The sequence below is a fragment of the Rana temporaria genome, chromosome 7, assembly GCF_905171775.1.
Source record: "Rana temporaria chromosome 7, aRanTem1.1, whole genome shotgun sequence".
Classification (NCBI taxonomy): Eukaryota; Metazoa; Chordata; class Amphibia; order Anura; family Ranidae; genus Rana; species Rana temporaria.
This window is the reverse complement of record NC_053495.1, coordinates 100,561,011-100,585,111: the sequence shown is the minus strand read 5'-3', so window position 1 is coordinate 100,585,111 and position 24,101 is coordinate 100,561,011. Positions and strand designations below refer to the sequence as shown.

At 44.3% G+C, this 24,101-nt stretch overlaps 1 protein-coding gene across 2 annotated transcripts in view; it reads right to left on the bottom strand.

Annotated features, from left to right (window-relative positions):
* Positions 1-24,101, bottom strand: part of PDC (phosducin) — a 68,625-nt gene that overhangs the window by 38,577 nt on the left and 5,947 nt on the right. Inside the window, exon 1 of one of the 2 annotated variants that reach the window (XM_040359759.1) lies at positions 22,457-22,534. The exons of the other annotated variant lie outside the window; for it this stretch is intronic. The gene's annotated coding sequence lies outside the window, so the exon portion shown is untranslated. Of the gene's footprint in view, positions 1-22,456; positions 22,535-24,101 lie in introns of those variants that run through there. 2 annotated transcript variants of the gene reach the window in all.

Below are 24,101 nucleotides of genomic sequence, written 5' to 3'. Positions count from 1 at the left end.
ATTTTAGATTATTTGTATATATACACTGAGGAATAAAATCCATGTTTACATTTCTTTGATCTTTAATTGCTTATTCAGAAATATGGGTCTATATGCATTTGGCAAGGCAATGGAAAGCTTAAAAAAATACTTTGGCTCTTTAAAGCAGCATTAAACTCAATAAAAATGTAATATATTATATAATTGAATACATTGCTGAAAGAGCTTTTCAGGAAGAAAATTGGTTTCCCAAACAGTAGCAAAGCTGGCAGAGACTGATTCTTTGATCTATTTAGCACATTTTTAAATTTAGTGGCTAAATATTTTTTTTTCTTTTTTTTTTAGGCTTTCTCATGATGATCTGGTTAGCAACAGAGCAAGCTGCCCAGCATAAGTGTAAGTTAGAGGGTTGGAACAAACAATGTAGCACCGACAGGGATTCTTAAAATGGTCAGCTTTAATTCATTTATGTAAAACCTTTCCCATAGGGAAAAAAAAATGTGTAACGTTCTTTAATGGATTAAAAAAATGTTAGCTTGTGTCCAGTGTTAATTGGTTAACTCTGGCTGTCAAGCTCATCTGAATCTGGTAGTGCATCTAATGCCGCATACACACGAGCGGTCCATCCGATGAGAACGGACCGATGGACCGTTTTCATCGGTTAACCGATGAAGCTGACTGATGGTCTGTCACGCCTACACACCATCGGTTAAAAAAATGATTGTGTCAGAACGCGGTGACGTAAAACACAATGACGTGCTGAAAAAAATGAAGTTTAATGCTTCCAAGCATGCGTCGACTTGATTCTGAGCATGCGTGGATTTTTAACCGATGGTCGTGCCTACTAACGATCGGTTTTGTCCTATCAGTTCGTGCCTACTAACGATCGGTTTTGTCCTATCAGTTAGGAATCCATCGGTTAAATTTAAAACAAGTTTTTTTTAACCGATGGCTAAATAACCGGTGGCGCCCACACACGATAGAATTCAATGGACCCGCATCAAAAAGCAAGTATTGCATTTCTACAGCGATTTTGCCACGATCTTATATTTCTTTTTTTTACACAGATGGCCGCCGCGTCCTTAACAACCGATGTGAGTCATCATCTGTCAGCTTTTCACCAAATACAGTCGCAGGTTCAGCATACCTCCCAACTTTCTGAGGTGGCTAAACCCACAGGTGCTTTTTTTTTACCACTGCTATTCTTTTATATTGGCTTCTGGAATTTACAAATGCAGCAATTTGGAATATGGATTAAAGGTTTTGCTCTGTAAAATGCTTTTTAATAGATAATTACTGTATTTTATATACAACTATATAGATCAGACCAAAATGAGGGACAAACAAGGAGGAAAGAGGGACAGAGGGACAGAAGGAAATTGCTCTAAATTAGGGACAGTTCTTCCAAATCAGGAACAGCACAGGAGGGGACCGGAGAACAGCACAGGGGAGGGGACCGGAGAACAGCACAGGGGAGGGGACTGAAGAACAGCACAGGGGAGGGGACCGAAGAACAGCACAGGGTGGGGGACTGGAGAACAGCACGGGGGGACTGGAGAACAGCACAGGGTGGGGGACTAAGGAAGAGCACAGGTGGGACCAGAGGACAGCAGGGGGTTGGAGAACGAGGGGTGGGGTGGGAGAGAGCAGAGAAGTTGCTGGGGAAGATCACAAAGGGGGCCAGGAGAATGTTGAGGGACTTGTGGGCAGCAGAAGGAAACTGGACAGGAGGGGCGGCATATAGAGAAACTGATGCCCTTCATGTTCTTCTTGCAGCTACTGAATGCCCGCTTTTCCTCCTTTACCTCCTGCAGGCATTGAGTGGCTGCAATAACATGGAGGGGATCATTTCCTCTTTATGCCGCCCCTCCAATCCAGGTTTAGAGGGAAGCTGCATGAGCCCCCTGGAGTATGAGGCTGGGTTGCAATGGCAACCCCTGTAGTTACACCACTGCAGTGGAGAAAAAAATGTATTCTGGCAGGTTGAAGGAGCAATGAATGGAATGCTGGGAAGATTCTGAGGCTGTGACAGTTGCAGATGAGCCACTACTGAGAGGATTGCCTAGCACATCGAGGGGTTAAGAAGACTAGTAGGTGAAAATGTGGCAGAACATGAAAAACTGAGAAGAAATGAGGAGATGGGGGGGGGGGTGTTCTGCAGTGGGAGGCAAACAAGTAGTGGGAGAGAAGAGACAGTGAGCAGCTGGACAGAAGGGCTGGGTGTGAGGAGTTATCATGTTTGCAGGGATGCAGGAAACATCTTCAGCTCTGAGGGGTTCATGCTGGGACCTGTAGTTCTTGACTTTTGGAGGGGTCACATCCCCCAAAAGTGAAGGATTACAAGTCTCAGCATGAACCATGCCCTGATATCTAAGGATGTGTCCTAGGGTTGCCACCTGTCGGGTTTTGACCCGGACAGTCCGGGTTTTGACACAAGGGGCCGGGTTTCAATCCGCCTGAAACCTGGACACATATAGCAACAGTTCAACTGTGGCCCCGGCCGCAACATCTAGAATGGCACATTGATCGATTCCCGAGCCCGCCGTCATCAATGTGTACACTGTTAAGAGCCGGGCAGCGGGGACCCTGTGACTGGCTAAATGAGTCATGTGGGTGCGGTGCTCGGGTCTGTGATTGGTCACATGTGGATTGTGGAGGCGGGCTGGACTGTGCGATCGTGGCCACCCGGAGTCCCGCCCCCCTGCCTGGCGCGCTGTGTTTGAGTGTTTCTCCTGACTGAGATGAGGTCTCTGTGTCATCCGCTCTTCCACCTGTCTGTCTGTCAGCCTGCCCCTCTCTGTAAGCCACCCCCCTGTCAGCAACCCCCCATCAGCCCTCCTCTCTGTGAGCAACCCCCCCTGTCAACAACCCCACCTGTCAGCCCCCCTCTCTGTCGGCCCCCTCTGTCAGCAACCCCCCTGTCAGCCCCCCTCTCTGTCAGCAAGCCCCCCCTCTGTCAGCACCCCCCTGTCAGCAAGCCCCCCTCTCTGTCAGCAAGCCCCCCCTGTCAGCCCCCCTCTTTTCAGCAACCCTCTCTATCAGCAATTCTCTCTGTCAGCACCCCCTGTCAGCAACCCTCTGTCAGCAACCCCCCCTGTTAGCCCCCCCCTGTCAGCAACCCCCCCTGTCAGCCCCCCTCTCTGTCAGCAAGCCCCCCCTGTCACCCCCTCTGTCAGCAACCCCCCCTGTCAGCCCGCCTCTCTGTCAGCAACCCCCCCGTCAGCCCCCCTCTCTGTGAGCAATCCCCCCTGTCAACCCCCTCTCAGTCAGCAACTAGGGATGAGCCGAACACCCCCGTGTTCGGTTCGCACCAGAACCTTCGAACAGACCTGACGTTCGTGCGAACGTATCAAACCCCATTGACGTCTATGGGACTCGAACGTTCAAATTCAAAAGTGCTCATTTTAAAGCCCAATATACAAGTTATTGTCGGAAAACGGGTTTGGGGACCCGGGTTTTGCCCCAGGGAGCATGTATCAATGGAAAAAAAGTTTTAAAAACTGTCGTTTTTTCTGGAGCAGCGATTTTAATGATGCTTAAAGTGAAAAAAAATTAAAAATTCCTTTAAATATCGTACCTGCTGGGTGTCTATAGTAGTGGCACGTGTTTAGAACTGTCCCTGCACAAAATAAGATTACTATAAGAAAAAAGTCATTTAAGACTGCTTGCAGGCTTTAATGTAATGTTTGGTCCCTGCAATATGGATGAAAATCACTGAGAAAAATAGCATGGGTTTCCCCGCCCCCCTCCCCCCCAGGTCATTAAAAAGCCCCTTTGGCCCTATATACTTTGAACAGAAGTATACAGGCGGTGCAACCAAGACAGGGACTGTAGGTTTTTTGTTAAGTAGAATCTATTTGTAATTTTCAACTGGTACTTCTTTAAAGTGTAGCTTCAACCATAAAATCTTTTTTTAAGCTTTTCTGAAAACATAGAGAAGGGTTATCACCCCTCCAACAATTGTTTTGCTGTCTGTGTGCATCTGTTCAGAAGATTGCACCTCACTTTCTGTCCCAATGACAAATGATTTTTTTTTTTTTTTTTTTTTTGTGAAACAAGGATTGTTATAAAGCATCAGTGGACAGGAGACACCTCTTACAGAAGAGAATTTCCCTTCCTAGGGGTAGATTTCCTCTCACTTCCTGTTGTCTCCTTCCGTTTGCAAGTAAGATTAGTTTGTAATTTGGATGTTTGAAAGTAGGGGCCTGCCGTATATACTCTGCAGAAATTTGGGCCCTAGGTGTTGGTGTTGCCACAACACTGTAAGCCCTCACAGTTAGTCTTGGTGGGCGCTGGAACGCCCTGCTGTGAAATATTAGATCAAGAATTGTAATTGCACGCCCCTGTTGAACAGGGGAAGAAAAATTGGGCCTTAGGCACTGGTTGCGGTGCAAAAAACACTGCAACCCCTCACTGATACTGTAATTGGAGCGCAGCAAAGCGCCTCATGCAAAGTATTGCATCAAAAATTGTTATTACACGCCCCTGTTAAACAGGGGCAGAAAAATTGTGCCTTAGGCACAACACTGCAACGCCTCACAGATCCAGTAATTGGAGCGCAGCAAAGAGCCACATGCAAAGTATTGCATCCAAAATTGTTAATTGTTAAACAGGGGCAGAAAAATTGGGCCTTAGGCACTGGTGGCGGTGCCCAGAACCAACAATGTTCTTAATAGCTATCAGCAAGATCATTGAGGAGGAAAATTATATTCAGTCAGCATAACAGGACAGTCACTCAGCATCAGCATAGGCAAGAAAACACAACAAAATACACTGGCGCTGAACAGTGATAGTATAATTAAAATAAGAACCATTTAAAACTTCAGGAGGTTACTAATCTCTCCGTAAAAGGGTGTATATGGGAGAGTCCAGAGCTGTACTCACCATCAGATCGAAATCCGTGCGGAATCCATCCACGGTGACGTGTCGAGCCGTCGCCGCGTCGATGACGCGGCGACGTGCGCGACGCTGGAAGGTAATTACTTCCACGCATGCGTCGAATCATTACGACGCATGCGAGGGAGGAGAGCGGACGGATTGATCCGGTGAGTCTGTGCAGACGACTGGATCAATCCACTGGACTGGATTCCAGCGGATAGATTTTTTAGCATGCTAAGAAATTTTTATCCGCTGGAAATCTGTCGGCTGGAGAAATCTCCGCCGAAAAATGTCCGCTCGGGCCTACACACGACCGGATTTGTCTGCTGGAACTGATCAGCGGATCAATCCCAGCGGATAGATCCGGTCGTGTGTACGAGGCCTAAGAATCAGCGCTCATGGCTCTCAGAAAATTAACTATATACCAAAAGTTGAAATAAAAGTCCATTTATTTGTGGATGCAGTCCAAACATAAAATATTAAGCATATATGGTCCATGTATGATCATGAGGTACATATGGAATAGATACAATGTACAAACAGCAAACAGCTACCATTGAGCACAAAGGGTTAAGGGTTTCCAGGGCTCAGAGAGCAGTTCCTCGGATGGGAGAAGAAACAAACTGTACCTTCAGGGCTGACTGTGTGTGAGCGGTGGTAGAAAGGTGGATAATCGGATCTTCAAACAAACAAAGCCGTTCTCCCTAGATCACTCACACCGCCATCAGGCTGTTTAAATCTCTCTGTTGCCTCGCAACATTGTCCTTTGCATTAAGGATTTCCTGACAAAGAAAGAAATCCTACAAGTAGCCAGGAACATGCCGCTTATTCCTCTGGATGATTATACAGTTCAGATCTACTCAGATATCTCGCTCGCCATGTTGGACAGAAGCAGAGGGATGAAGGAAATCACCACACCTCTACAAGCTGCCTGGACCCACTACAGATGGGGCTGTCCTTTCAAATTGGTGGTTCCTCATAATGGTACCACTTATGTCACTACCACCATGTTTGAGGGTCAGGAGTTCCTGGTAAAGCTGGGCCTTTTGGATGCAGAAGTGGTACGTTGCCCTCCCTTGACCCCCAGGCCTTCCCAAATCTGGCACACTCCATCTCCCAGACGTGACAGAAGAAGAATCCGCCATGAAATTGGTTGAAGCAGCCGACAGCTAACACCGACGCCCAGCCATAGTCAACTATATTTGCAACTCCTCAAGACTCCACGACAATGCACTTTTATTCACCATGCACCCACTGAGTCAGGGGTCTATCCCTCGGTGCTGATGCACCCAGCAATGTTGACAATCTTCTTTACAGCATAAATTTTTTCTCTGACTTTTTTTAGGTTATTGAGCCAGAGCATGCTGTGCAGCTGGGTTCGAGACCTAGTTGTCTCGTTTTGACAGTTTCAGTTTCAGGATATGGAAAAAGCTCCTAAACCCGTTTGTTTTTTTGCTTTCCAAACTTTTTCTTTGAATTTTTTCTGCTGGTTGTAACTTTCAGATGTTCTTGGTCGTTCTATTATCTTTTGGTTCTCATGAAATGGGTATGGTAAAGTTGCTTTCATTTGATGCATGTTTCTATCTGGGTTACCCTGTATTTGCTACCGACAAGATATGGAAGTACCCCAGGGGCGGACTGACAACTCACGGGGCCCCCGGGCAATAGAAGATTATGGGCCCCCACGCCAGGAGGCAGTGCAGAGGCAGGGCAGCTAAAATCTTGGGACATTCACATTAAAAGCATGTCAGTTTCGGACATATCAGGGACAGATCTAAAAAAAAACACAGATTTGTACATACTGTCCCTGGTTTTACTGAGCCTGGCAACCCTGATGGGACCCCCTAGTGGCATGGGGCCCTCGGGCAGTGCCCGAGTGACTCAATGGTCAGTCCGCCCCTGAAGTACCCTCTCTGGCTTGGGTGATTAAGGGTCCGGGCCCACATCCAACAGGTTATTCATGACCAGTTCTTCCCCTATTCGGCATAACACTCACTTTAATATGGTCTAATGGCATTTAATTGCATCTCACATAATGTTAAAGGCTTTACACACTTCATTCCTCAAAGAGTAGGAGTGTAGGGGTGCTGCCATATTTCTACACTCCTCCTACACTCTGGAAGTCTGTTAACTATATAAGGATAAAGATAGTAAAGGTATGATACATAGCTCACTATAGCTAGCGTTTACGCCCCCAATGACTCCCAAGCCTTATTTTTCACTGCCTTTTTTTTATATACTAGCTAAATTTCATTCCCCACACATGATTATAGGTGGAGACTTTAATTTGGTAGCAAACCCCACACTTGACAGGTGCATAGCCTATGCAGGCTCTAAACCCTTCCCAAAATCCCTTTCTCAGAAACTCCTTGAACTCCAATTAATAGCACTTGGAGAGCACATAATATAGGAGCAAATGAATATAAGTTTTTCTCTCATCCACCACAACTGTTATGCTAGATTAGATTATATAAGAGGCATGGAGAAACTCAGCTATGAGGAAAGATTAGAGGAACTGAATTTATTCTCTCTTGAGAAGGAGAATAAGGGGGGATATGATCAACATGTACAAATATATAAGGGGTCCATATATTGAACTTAGTGTTGAGTTATTCACTTTACGGTCAACACAAAAGACAAGGGGGCACTCTTTACGTCTAGAGGAAAACAGATTTAAGATTTGCTATAGGTAAAGTTGATCCAGGGAAAATCCGATTGCCTCTCGGGGGGTCAGGAAGGAATTTTTCACCTGTGTAGCAAATTGGATCATGCTCTGCTGGGGTTTTTTGCCTTCCTCTGGATCAACTGTGGGTAGAGATTTGGGTATATGGGATTGTACGATATTTTTTATTTTTATTTCTTCATTTTTTTATGGTTGAACTGGATGGACTTGTGTCTTTTTTCAACCTACTAACTATGGGCCAGATCCACAACCAGCGGGCGCAACGTAACTTTTGTGATTTAAGTTACACCGCCGCAAATTGTACAAGTTAGTGCCCGATCCACAAAGCACTTACCTGGAAATTTGCGGCGGTGTATCCTAAATCACAAAAGTTACGTTGCGCCCGCTGGTTGTGGATCTGGCCCATAGTTACATAGGACCAGATCCACAAAAGGGTTACGACGGCGTATCTGCTGATACGCCGTCGTATCCCTGTTTCTATCTATGCGGCTGATTCATAGAATCAGTTACGCATACATATCCCTAAGATCCGACATGTGTAATTGTTTTACACTGTCGGATCTTAGGATGCAGTACCGCGGCCGCCGCTGGGGGCATTTCTCATCGTAAACCAGCGTCGGGTATGCAAATTAGCACTTACGGAAATCCACAAAGGTTTTTCCCTTCGTGAAGTCGCCGTAAATGTTAGTTTGCCGTCGCAAAGATAGGGCTGCTTTTAAAAAGTGTAAAGTTAGTACACCATGTATACCCGTCTTTCCCGCGTCGCTGTCAAATTTTTTTTTAAACTATTTTTTTTTCCGCCGCATATCTTTTATACTCGTCGCGTTTCACAAAACTTGGCGCAACGTAACGCAAAGCACGTCGGGAAAATAGCGTCGGGAGCATGCGCAGCACGTCCGGCGCGGGAGCGCGCCTAATTTAAATGGGACTCGTCCCATTTGAATTGGCCTGCCTTGCGCCGGACTGATTTAGGATACACCCCCGCAAATTTCCAGGTAAGTGCTTTGTGGATCGGGCACTAACTTGGACAATTTGCGGCGGTGTAACTTAAATCACAAAAGTTACGTTGCGCCCGCTGGTTGTGGATCTGGCCCATAGTTACATAGGGCCAGATCCACAAAAGGGTTACGACGGCGTATCTGCTGATACGCCTTCGCATCCCTGTTTCTATCTATGCGGCTGATTCATAGAATCAGTTACGCATAGATATCCCTAAGATCCGACATGTGTAATTGTTTTACACTGTCGGATCTTAGGATGCAGTACCGCGGCCGCCGCTGGGGGCATTTCTCGTCGTAAACCAGCGTCGGGTATGCAAATTAGCACTTACGGAGATCCACAAAGGTTTTTCTTAAATCACAAAAGTTACGTTGCGCCCGCTGGTTGTGGATCTGGCCCATAGTTAGTAGGTTGAAAAAAGACCATCCAGTTCAACCATAAAAAAATGAATAAATAAAAATAAAAAATATCATACAATCCCATATACCCAAATCTCTACCCACAGTTGATCCAGAGGAAGGCAAAAAAAACCAGCAGAGCATGATCCAATTTGCTACACAGGTGAAAAATTCCTTCCTGACCCTCCGAGAGGCAATCGGATTTTCCCTGGATCAACTTTACCTATAAATGTTAGTACCTAGTTATATTATGTACATTTAGGAAAGTATCGAGACCTTTCTTAAAGCAGTCTACTGAACTGGCTAGAACCACCTCTGGAGGGAGTCTGTTCCACATTTTCACAGCTCTTACTGTGAAGAAACCTTTCCGTATTTGGAGATTAAATCTGTTTTCCTCTAGACGTGAAGAGTGCCCCCTTGTCTTTTGTGTTGACCGTAAAGTGAATAACTCAACACTAAGTTCAATATATGGACCCCTTATATATTTGTACATGTTGATCATATCCCCCCTTATTCTCCTTCTCAAGAGAGAATAAATTCAGTTCCTCTAATCTTTCCTCATAGCTGAGTTTCTCCATGCCTCTTATATAATCTAATCTAGCATAACAGTTGTGGTGGATGAGAGAAAAACTTATATTCATTTGCTCCTATATTGTGTGCTCTCCAAGTGTCTATTAATTGGAGTTCAAGGAGTTTCTGAGAAAGGGATTTTGGGAAGGCTTTAGAGCCTGCATAGGCTATGCACCTGTCAAGTGTGGGGTTTGCTACCAAATTAAAGTCTCCACCTATAATCATGTGTGGGGAATAGAATTTAGCTAGTATATCAAAAAAAGGCAGTGAAAAATAAGGCTTGGGAGTCATTGGGGGCGTAAACGCTAGCTATAGTGAGCTATGTATCATACCTTTACTATCTTTATCCTTATATAGTTAACAGACTTCCAGAGTGTAGGAGGAGTGTAGAAATATGGCAGCACCCCTACACTCCTACTCTTTGAGGAATGAAGTGTGTAAAGCCTTTAACATTATGTGAGATGCAATTAAATGCCATTAGACCATATTAAAGTGAGTGTTATGCCGAATAGGGGAAGAACTGGTCATGAATAACCTGTTGGATGTGGGCCCAGACCCTTAATCACCCAAGCCAGAGAGGGTACTTCCATATCTTGTCGGTAGCAAATACAGGGTAACCCAGATAGAAACATGCATCAAATGAAAGCAACTTTACCATACCCATTTCATGAGAACCAAAAGATAATAGAATGACCAAGAACATCTGAAAGTTACAACCAGCAGAAAAAAATCAAAGAAAAAGTTTGGAAAGCAAAAAAACAAACGGGTTTAGGAGCTTTTTCCATATCCTGAAACTGAAACTGTGAAAACGAGACAACTAGGTCTCGAACCCAGCTGCACAGCATGCTCTGGCTCAATAACCTAAAAAAAGTCAGAGAAAAAATTAATGCTGTAAAGAAGATTGTCAACATTGCTGGGTGCATCAGCACCAAGGGATAGACCCCTGACTCAGTGGGTGCATGGTGAATAAAAGTGCATTGTCGTGGAGTCTTGAGGAGTTGCAAATATAGTTGACTATGGCCGGGCGTCGGTGTTAGCTGTCGGCTGCTTCAACCAATTTCATGGCGGATTCTTCTTCTGTCACGTCTGGGAGATGGAGTGTGTCAGATTTGGGAAGGCCTGGGGGTCAAGGGAGGGCAACGTACCACTTCTGCATCCAAAAGGCCCAGCTTTACCAGGAACTCCTGACCCTCAAACATGGTGGTAGTGACATAAGTGGTACCATTATGAGGAACCACCAATTTGAAAGGACAGCCCCATCTGTAGTGGGTCCAGGCAGCTTGTAGAGGTGTGGTGATTTCCTTCATCCCTCTGCTTCTGTCCAACATGGCGAGCGAGATATCTGAGTAGATCTGAACTGTATAATCATCCAGAGGAATAAGCGGCATGTTCCTGGCTACTTGTAGGATTTCTTTCTTTGTCAGGAAATCCTTCATTCAAAGGACAATGTTGCGAGGCAACAGAGAGATTTAAACAGCCTGATGGCGGTGTGAGTGATCTAGGGAGCACGGCTTTGTTTGTTTGAAGATCCGATTATCCACCTTTCTACCACCGCTCACACACAGTCAGCCCTGAAGGTACAGTTTGTTTCTTCTCCCATCCGAGGAACTGCTCTCTGAGCCCTGGAAACCCTTAACCCTTTGTGCTCAATGGTAGCTGTTTGCTGTTTGTACATTGTATCTATTCCATATGTACCTCATGATCATACATGGACCATATATGCTTAATATTTTATGTTTGGACTGCATCCACAAATAAATGGACTTTTATTTCAACTTTTGGTATATAGTTAATTTTCTGAGAGCCATGAGCGCTGATTCTTAGGCCTCGTACACACGACGAGAAATGCCCCCAGCGGCGGCCGCGGTACTGCATCCTAAGATCCGACAGTGTAAAACAATTACACATGTCGGATCTTAGGGATATCTATGCGTAACTGATTCTATGAATCAGCCGCATAGATAGAAACAAGGATACGAAGGCGTATCAGCAGATACGCCGTCGTAACCCTTTTGTGGATCTGGCCCTATGTAACTATGGGCCAGATCCACAACCAGCGGCCACAACGTAAGTTTTGTGATTTAAGTTACACCGCCGCAAATTGTCCAAGTTAGTGCCCGATTCACAAAGCACTTACCTGGAAATTTGCGGGGGTGTATCCTAAATCAGTCCGGCGCAAGGCGGGCCAATTCAAATGGGGCGAGTCCCATTTAAAATAGGCGCGCTCCCGCGCCGGACGTACTGCGCATGCTCCCGACGCTATTTTCCCGACGTGCTTTGCGTTACGTTGCGCCGAGTTTTGTGAATCGCGACGAGTATAAAAGAGATGCGGCGGGATAAAAAAAAAATTGACAGCGACGCGGGAAAGACGGGTATACTTTTACATGGTGTACTAACTTTACACTTTTTAAAAGATGCCCTATCTTTGCGACGGCAAACTAACACTTACGGCGACTTCACGAAGGGAAAAACCTTTGTGGATCTCCGTAAGTGCTAATTTGCATACCCGACGCTGGTTTACGACGAGAAATGCCCCCAGCGGCGGCCGCGGTACTGCATCCTAAGATCCGACAGTGTAAAACAATTACACATGTCGGATCTTAGGGATATGTATGCGTAACTGATTCTATGAATCAGCCGCATAGATAGAAACAGGGATATGACGGCGTATCAGCAGATACGCCGTCGTAACCCTTTTGTGGATCTGGCCCTATGTAACTATGGGCCAGATCCACAACCAGCGGGCGCAACGTAACTTTTGTGAATTAAGTTACACCACCGCAAATTGTCCAAGTTAGTGCCCGATCCACAAAGCACTTACCTGGAAATTTGCGGCGGTGTATCCTAAATCAGTCCGGCACAAGGCGGGCCAATTCAAATGGGGCGAGTCCCATTTAAATTAGGCACGCTCCCGCGCCGGACGTACTGCGCATGCTCCCGACGCTATTTTCCCAACGTGCTTTGCGTTACGTTACGTTGCGCCGAGTTTTGTGAATCGCGACGGTAAAAAAGAGATGCGGCGGGAAAAAAAAAATGTAAAAAAAATTTGACAGCGACGCGGGAAAGACGGGTATACTTTTAAATGGTGTACTAACTTTACACTTTGTAAAAGCAGCCCTATCTTTGCGACGGCAAACTAACACTTACGGCGACTTCACGAAGGGAAAAACCTTTGCGGATCTCTGTAAGTGCTAATTTGCATACCCGACGCTGGTTTACAACGAGAAATGCCCCCAGTGGCGGCCGCGGTACTGCATCCTAAGATCCGACAGTGTAAAACAATTACACCTGTCGGATCTTAGGGATATCTATGCGTAACTGATTCTATGAATCAGCCGCATAGATAGAAACAGGGATACGACGGCGTATCAGCAGATACGCCGTCGTAACCCTTTTGTGGATCTGGCCCTATGTAACTATATTATAACCACTCCTGTTATTCTAGCTGATTCTTCAGAGGCTTCCATTCATAACTGTGTATGGTTTGACCACCATATTACCTCCTTCATCTCAGACTTTATCAAGCTAGCCCCCACATCATTTACCTGGAGACTCAATGAGTCCTCTCAGACACAGTGATTGAAGCAGACATTTCCCAGGCTATAGAAGAATATTTTGCATTGAATATTCTCCCTAAAACCTCTGCTTCAACAGTGTGGGTAGGGGTGTCCGCTGTCCCCACTCATTTTTGCTCTGGCCATGGAGCCCCTGGCCACTGCAATTTTGCACCATACTGACATCTCAGGTTACACCAAAGCATCCTCCTCTTACAAATTCTGCATGTACGGAGATGATGTGCACTTATTTCTTACCTTCTTCAGACCCTCTAAATTTTTGCTCAGGTTTCAGGCCTCTCGGTAAACGTGGCCAAATATATGGCTCTCCCAGTGGGGTTTGAGCCTGCAGAGCTAGAGTCTCTCAAAAGCTCATTTTCATTTACATGAATTAAATCTTCCCTCTCTTATTTAGGTATAATGCTACCAGGAGAATACCATTTATTATTAGTGTTGAGCAGAATACGCCATATTCGATTTCGCGATATATCTCGAATATATAGTCGAATATTCGAGATATATTCGCTAAATTCGAATATTCGTGATATTTTATCGAAATGAAATGATTGCGAATTTTCGCTATTGCGAATGCGAAAATAATTGCGAATTTTCGATTACTGCGGTAGGAGCACTCTGATTGGCTCAGAATATTCTTGATATTTTTTCGAAATTTCGCAAAATGCGAATGCGATATTTACTGCGCAATTTCGACAAATGCTGTAGGAGCACTCTGATTGGCTCAGAATATTCGTGATATTTTACAATACAAAATAATTGCGAATATTCGGCAAATGCGGAAGGAGCACTCTGATTGGCTCAGAATATTCTTGATATTTTACAATACAAAATAATTGCGAATATTCGGCAAATGCGGAAGGAGCACTCTGATTGGCTCAGAATATTCTTGATATTTTGCAATACAAAATAATTGCGAATATTCGGCAAATGCGGAAGGAGCACTCTGATTGGCTCAGAATATTCTTGATATTTTACAATACAAAATAATTGCGAATATTCGGCAAATGTGGAAGGAGCACTCTGATTGGCTCAGAATATTCTTGATATTTTACAATAGAAAATAAAAAGTGTTTTGCATTGGTGGTGATTCTTTACTCTATCCATCTGTCACAGCCGTTTGTCAATCAAACACCTTGAAGATTGAACACGTTCATGCTGCATGCTTTGGACTTTTTTTCACTTCACATATCAAAGACATTTTTATGAAAGATTATTTTTCTATTATTGGGACTATATTTCTTTATATATTTGTTTCACTGTGTATTTCACAAGTTATTTACGCTTGCTTATTTTATAATTTGCCCACATGTCTTGTCACTAGACATATTTTTTATTCTTGTAGAGCGACTCCATTTTCTGTCTTGTATTAATTTATGTTGTATAACATTTTTGAGTTGCTGCTGTATTCTCCCCTTTTTTTAAGGTATGCGCAATTTTTTCCTTCTTACAAAAAAAAATAATATCAAACATACAAATATTCATAACAGAAACATACACAAAGCCCCCCCCTTTTGCATCAGAGACAATCAGAGTTCTCCTACCACAGTTATCGAAAATTCGCAATCATTTTCGCATTCGCATTAGCGAAAATTCGCAATTTTTTTTTTTTCAATTCGGCAACATAAAAGGATCGCCTCAGCTTAGCTACTCGGCCAGGGTCTCTAATCATACCAGCAATGCTTTTAGACGTCGATAGGATGTGATCTGTTTTAAAAATAAAATTGAAAAAATGCGAATATTCGGAATTGCGAATATTCACCGCGAAATTCGAAATATATTGCGAATACTCGAATATGCCATATTCGAGCCGAATATTCGCAATACGAATATTCGTGAGCAACACTATTTATTATTTGAAAATAACATCCCCCAATGATAGCTAAACTGAAGCAGTTACTTAAATCCTGGTCATCCTATAAAATCAAATTTCTGGGGAAGATAACTGCCATCAAGATGACCATTCTCCCGAAATTATTGTCTAATCGTGGGTTAGATTTGAGCAAGATTCGATCACCCTTTACTACCTCCCGGGGCTTCTGTGGTCCTCGAGATCCCATGCTTCTGTATTGAGTTCCCAGGGCTTAACCACTCTGGAGGATTTCCAGCAGGACTCAAAATGTGTCCCTTTCTCCCAGTTGCAAGCCCAAAAATATCTTCCAGCAAGTAACTTTTTTAGATATCTCCAAATCCGCCATTTCTTTCAGACACACTATGCGGTCACCCCATCAGATTCCTATACCTTTTTTGAATCCCTGTGCCGGACTGCCCCAAGACAGAAGGGCCTAATCTCAGGACTGTATAAGATGTTGGAAAATATACGGGAGAGTCCCAAACTAAATGTAAGGTACCTGTGATAGGTAGTGTGCTGAAGTGGAACTTCCGAGGCTGTGCTCTTCCAGGGTCTTTTTTGCACGTGTTCTGGGAATGTGACTCTTTGCAACCCACCTGGAAAAAACCCTAGAGCTGGTGACGAGGAGGCACGTAGCTCTGACGCATGCCCACTGTCTCTTGTTCGAGAAGATCCCAGATATACCAAAGCCCCTCATGAAATTAATACACATTATCTGTATTGCGCGACAATGGGCAATTGCCCTTAATTGGAAGTCAAATGCAGTCCATTTCACGCAAGTAATCTCGCGTATAGATCAGATAATATTATCTGAGAAAATATACATACACTGCATGACTCAATGCCTACCCATGACGCTAAGTGGAAGCCTTGGTTCATCTATAATTTTTAAGCATGACCTAAGTTTTCGTTTTCCTTTCTGTTTTGACCTGTTCTGGTTGTTGTTTTGTTCTGTATTTCATTCAGAGGTTGAGTTCTTACCACACCATGTACCTCAAGTGTAACTATGTTTGTTCACAACACTGTGCTGATAAATGAGCAACCTTGTAAGAAAAATATTGTCTCATGTATTGATTCATATTTGATACCATTTTGTATTGCAAACCTCTTGTTCTCTTTCGTTCATGGACGGACACAGCCTTAATCTTGACTTAGTGAGTATAAGCCTTCCTTTAGGAGTTGACTAGGCAGAAACTTATATAAAAAAGGTTAACTTATCATACACCCTATAGCCCCGCCCAGGGGGCGGGCCCATTGGGTATAACCCCTCTCTCTGCATCTCAAAGATCAGTTTTTTTCTGCCTAGTTTCAGGAGAAGACATGGCTCCCTTCAGGCCCATGGCTTGAAGGCTGTTAGTTCAAGATTCTGGATTTTTTTTTTCCTGCGATCTTCGATCAACTGTCGACTGGGTGACAGGCTGGATCCTAGATCCTTGTATTCTTCCCAGTTTCGGCCATCGAGCGTGTGCCGACCGTAGCTGCGCGCTGGGTCGTCCATGACATGCCCATCGCTCTACAGGTGACCGGTGAGCTATGCCCTCCAGGGCTTGCATAAAGACCGGTCTACAGGGCCGAGTCGCAGTAGCCTGGCCGACAGTCATCTCCGTTATCATGCGGAAGATGCACTGTCCAGGATGCTCCAGCATAAAACCACAGGAGGGTAAGTACTACTACCTTGCTTCGGCAAGAAAACAGAGTTGGGCATCCCTGGGGAGGTGAGTAAAGGGCTCTATATTTCCCTTCTCCCCTCCTTCCCCTTCCCTCCTCCCTAGACTGCTGAGGTGGAGGTTGCCCTGGGGGGCTCCACCTGAGAACCAATATAAAGTATAAGTGCATAGATATTGCTTACTAGGGATGAGCTTCGAGTTCGAGTCAAACTCATGTTTGACTCGAACATTGCCTGTTCGCCTGTTCGGCGAACAAAGAACAATTTGGGGTGTTCGCGGCAAATTCGAAAGGCCGAGGAACACCCTGTTAAAGTCTATGGGAGAAATCTAAAGTGCTAATTTTAAAGGCTAATATGCAAGTTATTGTCCTAAAAAGTTTTTGGGGACCTGGGTCCTGTCCCAGGGGACATGTATCAATGCAAAAAAAAGTTTTAAAAACGGCTGTTTTTTCGGGAGCAGTGATTTTAATAATGCTAAAAGTGAAACAATAAAAGTGAAATATTCCTTTACATTTCGTACCTGGGGGGGTGTAAAGTTAGCATGTGAAATAGCGCATGTTTCCCGTACTTAGAACTGTCTCTGCACAAAGTGTAATTTCTGAAAGAAAAAAAGACATTTAAAACTGACTTGCGGCTATAATAAATTGTCGGCTCTGGCAACTCAGAGCGAATTCATTCATAAAAAAAAAGTAGCCTGGGGGTCCCCCCAAATTCAATTACCAGGCCCTTCAGGTCTGGTGTGGATTTTAAGGGGAACTCCACCCCAAATAAAAAAAAAATGGCGTGGAAAAATCCACACCAGACCCCCTTTTCCGAGCATGTTAACCTGGCCGGCCGCAGAAAAGGGGGGGGACAGAGTGCGGCCCCCCCCTCTCCTGAACTGTACCAGGCCACATGCCCTCAACATGGGGAGGATGTCCCCATGTTGATGGGGACAAGGGCCTCATCCCCACAACCCTTGCCCGGTGGCTGTGGAGGTCTGCGGGCGTGGGGCTTATCAGAATCTGGAAGACCCCTTTAACAAAGGGGACCCCCAGATCCTGCCCCCCCCTATGTGAATTGGTAATGGGGTACAATGTACCCCTACCATTTCACGAAGGAAGTGTAAATAGTTGGAAAAAACACACACACCATAGAAAAAAGTCCTTTATTAATAAAGAAAAATAACAAAAATCCAGCGGTGGTAATCCACTCGTTCCCGGCTTCCTGCTCCAACGTTGTCTGTATCTAGCGCCCCCTCTGACACAAGGGGGAAGACCTGGGCTTCCCCAGTGACGTAGCAGAGGGTGCGTCAGAGGGTGCGGGGTCATGTGACAGGTGGCCCGCCTCCCCTATATAAGAAATGTCAAATCTTCACCCGCGTCATTCCGCTGGGCTGTGTCCGGCAGAGAGAGGAGGCCGGCGATGCTGCGCTGTGGATCCCGGAAGATTTTCTCATCGCTGGACCGGAGAGGAGATCACCCGTCGCTGGATACAGACAACGTTGGGGCAGGAAGCCGGACCGAGTGGATTACCACCGCTGAATTTTCTTTCTTTCTTTTTTTTTTTTATTAATAAAGGACTTTTTTCTATGGTGTGTGTGTGTGTGTGTTTTTTCCAACTATTTACACTTCCTTTGTGAAATGGTAGGGGTACAATGTACCCCATTACCAATTCACATAGGGGGGCAGGATCTGGGGGTCCCCTTTGTTAAATGGGTCTTCCAGATTCTGATAAGCTCCCCGCCCGCAGAGCCCCACAACCACCGGGCAAGGGTTGTGGGGATGAGGCCCTTGTCCCCATCAACATGGGGACATCCTCCCCAAAAGAAATACCGGGCTTTCCCAGTGACGTACGAGGGTGCGTCAGAGGGGGCGCCTGCTGCGCTCTGGACGGATAGATCTTCTCATCGCTGGACCAGGCCGCTGATCACCCGTCGCTGGAGAGATCATCCGTCGCTGGATAGAAGACCACGTTGGAGCGGGGGGCCGGGCCGAGAGTGGATTCACATCACTGGATTTTTAATTTTTTTTTATTAATAAAGGATTTTTTTCTACGGTGTCTGTGTGTTTTTTTTTTAACTATTTACACTTCCTTCGTGAAATGGTAGAGGTACAGTGTACCCCATTACCAATTCACATAGGGGGGGCCAGGATCTGGGGGTCCCCTTTGTTAAAGGGTTCTTCCAGGTTCTGATAAGCCCCCCGCCCGCAGACCCCCACAACCACCAGGCAAGGGTTGTGGGGATGAGGCCCTTGTCCCCATCAACATGGGGACATCCTCCCCATGTTGAGGGCATGTGGCCTGGTGCGGTTCAGGAGAGGGGGGGCCGCACTCTGTCCCCCCCTCTTTTCTGCGGCCGGCCAGGTTAACGTGCTCAGATAAGGGTCTGGTGTGGATTTTTGGGGGAACTCCATGCCATTTTTTTTTTAAATTGGGGTGGAGTTCCCCTTAAAATCCACACCAGACCTGAAGGGTCTGGTATGGATATTTTGGGGGAGCCCCACATCATTTTTTTTTAATTGACGGCGGGGTTCCCCTTAATATCCATATCAGACCTGAAGGGCCTGTTAATGGAATTCGGGGGGACCCCCAGCTTTTTTATTTTTATTTTTTATGAATGAATCATCTCTGAATTGCCAGAGCCGACAATTCATTAGAGCCGCAAAGCCGGTTTTAAATGCCTTTTTTTCTTTCAGAAATGACACTTTGTGCAGGGACAGTTCTATGTACGGGAAACATGCGCTTTTTCACATGCTGACTTTACACCCCCCCTAGGTACGAAATTTAAAGTAATATTACACTTTTATTGTTTCACTTTTAGCATTATTAAATTCACTGCTCCTGAAAAAACGGCCATTTTTAAAACTTTTTTTTGCATTGATACATGTTTCCTGGGACAGGACCCAGGTCCCCAAACACTTTTTAGGACAATAAATTGCATATTAGCCTTTAAAATTAACACTTTAGATTTCTCCCATAGACTTTAACAGGGTGTTCCGCGGCTTTTCGAATTTGCCGCGAACACCCCTAATTGTTCGTTGTTCGCCGAACAGGCGAACAGGCAATGTTCGAGTCGAACATGAGTTCAACTCAAACTCGAAGCTCATCCCTAGTGATGATATAACAGTTGCCAGGACTTAAGAACCATCTCAAAGTGTCAAGTAGAAGACATCAGAGGAACATAAGCAGCGGAAACCTATTACATATAAATAATTATATTGTTTGTATGCAGAGCTACTTTTAAGGGGGCTGCTCTGAAGTCTGTGATGCTGACGTTAGTTTTTGTTTGTAATTGTATTGTGTTAGACCCAGGACAATTTTATCCAAGAGAATTCTAACAAAGCTTATGCCGCGTACACACAATCATTTTTCGGGTTGTAAAAAACAAAGTTTTTCAGGCTCTAGAAAAAACAATTTTTTTTTCAACTTCATCATTAAAACGGCCTTGCCTACACACGATCGTTAAAAAAAAAATGCTCTAGCAAAGTGCGGTGACGTACAACGGCACTCTAAAGGGGAAGTTTCATGAGGATGACGCCACCCTTTGGGCTGCTTTAGCTGATTTTGTGTTAGTTAAAGACGATTCACGCTTTTCTGTCTGTTACAGCATGATGAATGTGCTTACTCCATTACGAACGGTAGTTTTACCAGAACGATCGCTGCCGTCACATAACTTGCTTCTGAGCATGCGCGGGTTTTTCTTTCACGTCATTAAAGACCACACACGATCATTTTTTACAACCCGAAAAACGACAAGGTTTAAAACATTGTGAAAAAATAGAGCATATTCGGAAAAAAATTTGCCTGTTTTTCAGAACCCGAAAAATGCTCTGAAGCCCACACACGATCGTTTTAAATGACATTTTAAAAAAACGTTGCTTTTACAACCCGAAAAATGATCGTGTGTACGTGGCATTAGTTATGGGATGTATTTTTGAACTGTAGGTTTTCTGCAAATAAAGGGCCAACACACTGTTCTGTACAAGAAGCACAGTGGGAAAATCTGAAACCACATCATTATTATTCACTGCTTTTGGCCAAAGTACTTTCTACTGCTCTTATAGCCAGGAATGTTCTGTTGTCTACTGCAGTGCTAATGAAAAGGAGGGAAATGAAGGAAGCTATCTGGTATAAACTGTCTACATTATTATTTAAAGTCAGCCTTACTTTCATCGATATCAAATGTATTTTCTGCCTCCTCTACAGTACTGTTTTGTGGAATGTCTGAAAGGATAACTAAAATCTTACGTCTTCAAAGTACTAGTGGTATAATCACTTTGGTTCATTCTCTACACTGAGGTCTTGGGAATTGACTTTGTGGGGTTAATTTACTAAAGGCAAATTGACTGTATGTGCACTTTGCAAAGTTCAGTTGCTCCAGAGCTTAGTAAATGAGCAGAAGCTCTACCGACTTCCATCATCCAATCACATGCAAGCAAACATTGTTTTTTATTTTCCTTTGCATGTGATTGGGTATTCTTTTCAAAGTGAAGTTTTACCTAATTTACTAACCTCTGAAGCAATTGCACTTGCAGAGTGTAACTGCACTTGGCAAAGTGCACAGTCTATTTGCCTTTAGTAAAGCAACACCTGTGCTTCTAGGTACACTGTATTACTGACTCATGGGCAAGAATGGCACACGTATTCCATGTATTTTTTGGAACAATTTGGTAACCAGTAGTGGCATTGATGCAGCAATGATAAGAAGTTGTAACGCTGCCATGTGCGGACCGGTAGACATCCAAGACTGGATAATTGTCCTCTGGATAATTTGTGTTCTCCCTATGTCTTGCACATAGTAATACTCCCCATTTTTAAATGTCTCTTTACTCAACCTATCAAACATGTAATGCAAAATACTGCCATGCCATATTGAACCGTATGATCCTTGGGGAAAAACACAAAGCAAATCATTTTCAGATACTTTTGCAGGATATAAAAACATATCCATGATTTTAACATGGTACATTTTTAGCAGGTCCTGTGTTATTAAAACGTTACCATTAAGCGGTCCTTCTAATCTGTGACCAGATTTTGAATAGCAAAAATTGTGGCATCAAACATGGCATTACTCTAATATTTGTAATATAGCAAGCGCAGGTAAAAGTAGAATAACGTGAGGAGGATCTACAATACAGCCTGAATGCTGAAGAGGGGATGTTGATGACACCGCAGTTTGGTAATGAGTCCGCTGTTTAACAATTGTTCTATTGGTAATCTTGATTATATCAAAATATTGGTAATAAAAATTGTAGTGAGGCATGGAGAACAACACAATGCTAGCTTCAGAATCTCGCAGCTCTTTCCCAAATTGAATTGTCTTATGAGAAAAGGTTTTCGCCTAACTCCAATCTGATTTTATAGTCGTGGATAAAGTGGTTAAGAGTTAACCCTTCTATTCGGTTTTTATTACTGTATGTGATCCCATTGGGGAGATTCTCCCTTTCTTCTAATCTCTTTGATGCCCATGAAAAGAATGGGGGGAGTGGGGTAGTTGCCACCAGGACATGAAGGCACCAACAGCAATTAAAACATTGTCAGAATTTCTATACCTTCTTCACCTTAATAAAAGTTTGCTTATGTTTTTGTCTTGTCCCCAATGAAGAGATTTACCTTCGCTTCCTGTTCTGCCTAATATAAATGAAAACATCTACCATGAACAGAGAATACTATGACCCTTCCTCTAAATTCATGTCTGCCTTCCTGAAACATATACAACATAAGTATATATATATATATATATATATATATATATATATATATATATATATATAAACACACAGTATGTATATAGTCCCTCCCATCAGCTTCCATTGTGCTTTTGCTGCTTCAACTTATATGAGCATATACTAAAATCATACCAAATGGTAAAAGAAGTACCTTTCTTGTAGGAAATAGTGCTCTTCACTCCCTACAATCCCAATGACATGACCAAATGGCAGAAATTGGATCTTGTGATCTTTGACAAAGGGGTTTAAGAGATTGACGTTCAATAGCCTTGCCTGAATTCTAATCCTCACCTTCAGAAAAAATCATGCAACCAAAAGTTTGCCATTTGGTCACATGACTAAAATTGGCTGAGCTAAGAATATTTGTTTTGCAAGAGACATAAGCCAGATAGCATATTTTTGATTTTCTGTAACTTTAAGGGAGCAGGAAAGACCGGTCTACAGGGCCGAGTCGCAGTAGCCTGGCCGACAGTCATCTCCGTTATCATGCGGAAGATGCACTGTCCAGGATGCTCCAGCATAAAACCACAGGAGGGTAAGTACTACTACCTTGCTTCGGCAAGAAAACAGAGTTGGGCATCCCTGGGGAGGTGAGTAAAGGGCTCTATATTTCCCTTCTCCCCTCCTTCCCCTTCCCTCCTCCCTAGACTGCTGAGGTGGAGGTTGCCCTGGGGGGCTCCACCTGAGAACCAATATAAAGTATAAGTGCATAGATATTGCTTACTAGGGATGAGCTTCGAGTTCGAGTCAAACTCATGTTTGACTCGAACATTGCCTGTTCGCCTGTTCGGCGAACAAAGAACAATTTGGGGTGTTCGCGGCAAATTCGAAAGGCCGAGGAACACCCTGTTAAAGTCTATGGGAGAAATCTAAAGTGCTAATTTTAAAGGCTAATATGCAAGTTATTGTCCTAAAAAGTTTTTGGGGACCTGGGTCCTGTCCCAGGGGACATGTATCAATGCAAAAAAAAGTTTTAAAAACGGCTGTTTTTTCGGGAGCAGTGATTTTAATAATGCTAAAAGTGAAACAATAAAAGTGAAATATTCCTTTACATTTCGTACCTGGGGGGGTGTAAAGTTAGCATGTGAAATAGCGCATGTTTCCCGTACTTAGAACTGTCTCTGCACAAAGTGTAATTTCTGAAAGAAAAAAAGACATTTAAAACTGACTTGCGGCTATAATAAATTGTCGGCTCTGGCAACTCAGAGCGAATTCATTCATAAAAAAAAAGTAGCCTGGGGGTCCCCCCAAATTCAATTACCAGGCCCTTCAGGTCTGGTGTGGATTTTAAGGGGAACTCCACCCCAAATAAAAAAAAAATGGCGTGGAAAAATCCACACCAGACCCCCTTTTCCGAGCATGTTAACCTGGCCGGCCGCAGAAAAGGGGGGGGACAGAGTGCGGCCCCCCCCTCTCCTGAACTGTACCAGGCCACATGCCCTCAACATGGGGAGGATGTCCCCATGTTGATGGGGACAAGGGCCTCATCCCCACAACCCTTGCCCGGTGGCTGTGGAGGTCTGCGGGCGTGGGGCTTATCAGAATCTGGAAGACCCCTTTAACAAAGGGGACCCCCAGATCCTGCCCCCCCCTATGTGAATTGGTAATGGGGTACAATGTACCCCTACCATTTCACGAAGGAAGTGTAAATAGTTGGAAAAAACACACACACCATAGAAAAAAGTCCTTTATTAATAAAGAAAAATAACAAAAATCCAGCGGTGGTAATCCACTCGTTCCCGGCTTCCTGCTCCAACGTTGTCTGTATCTAGCGCCCCCTCTGACACAAGGGGGAA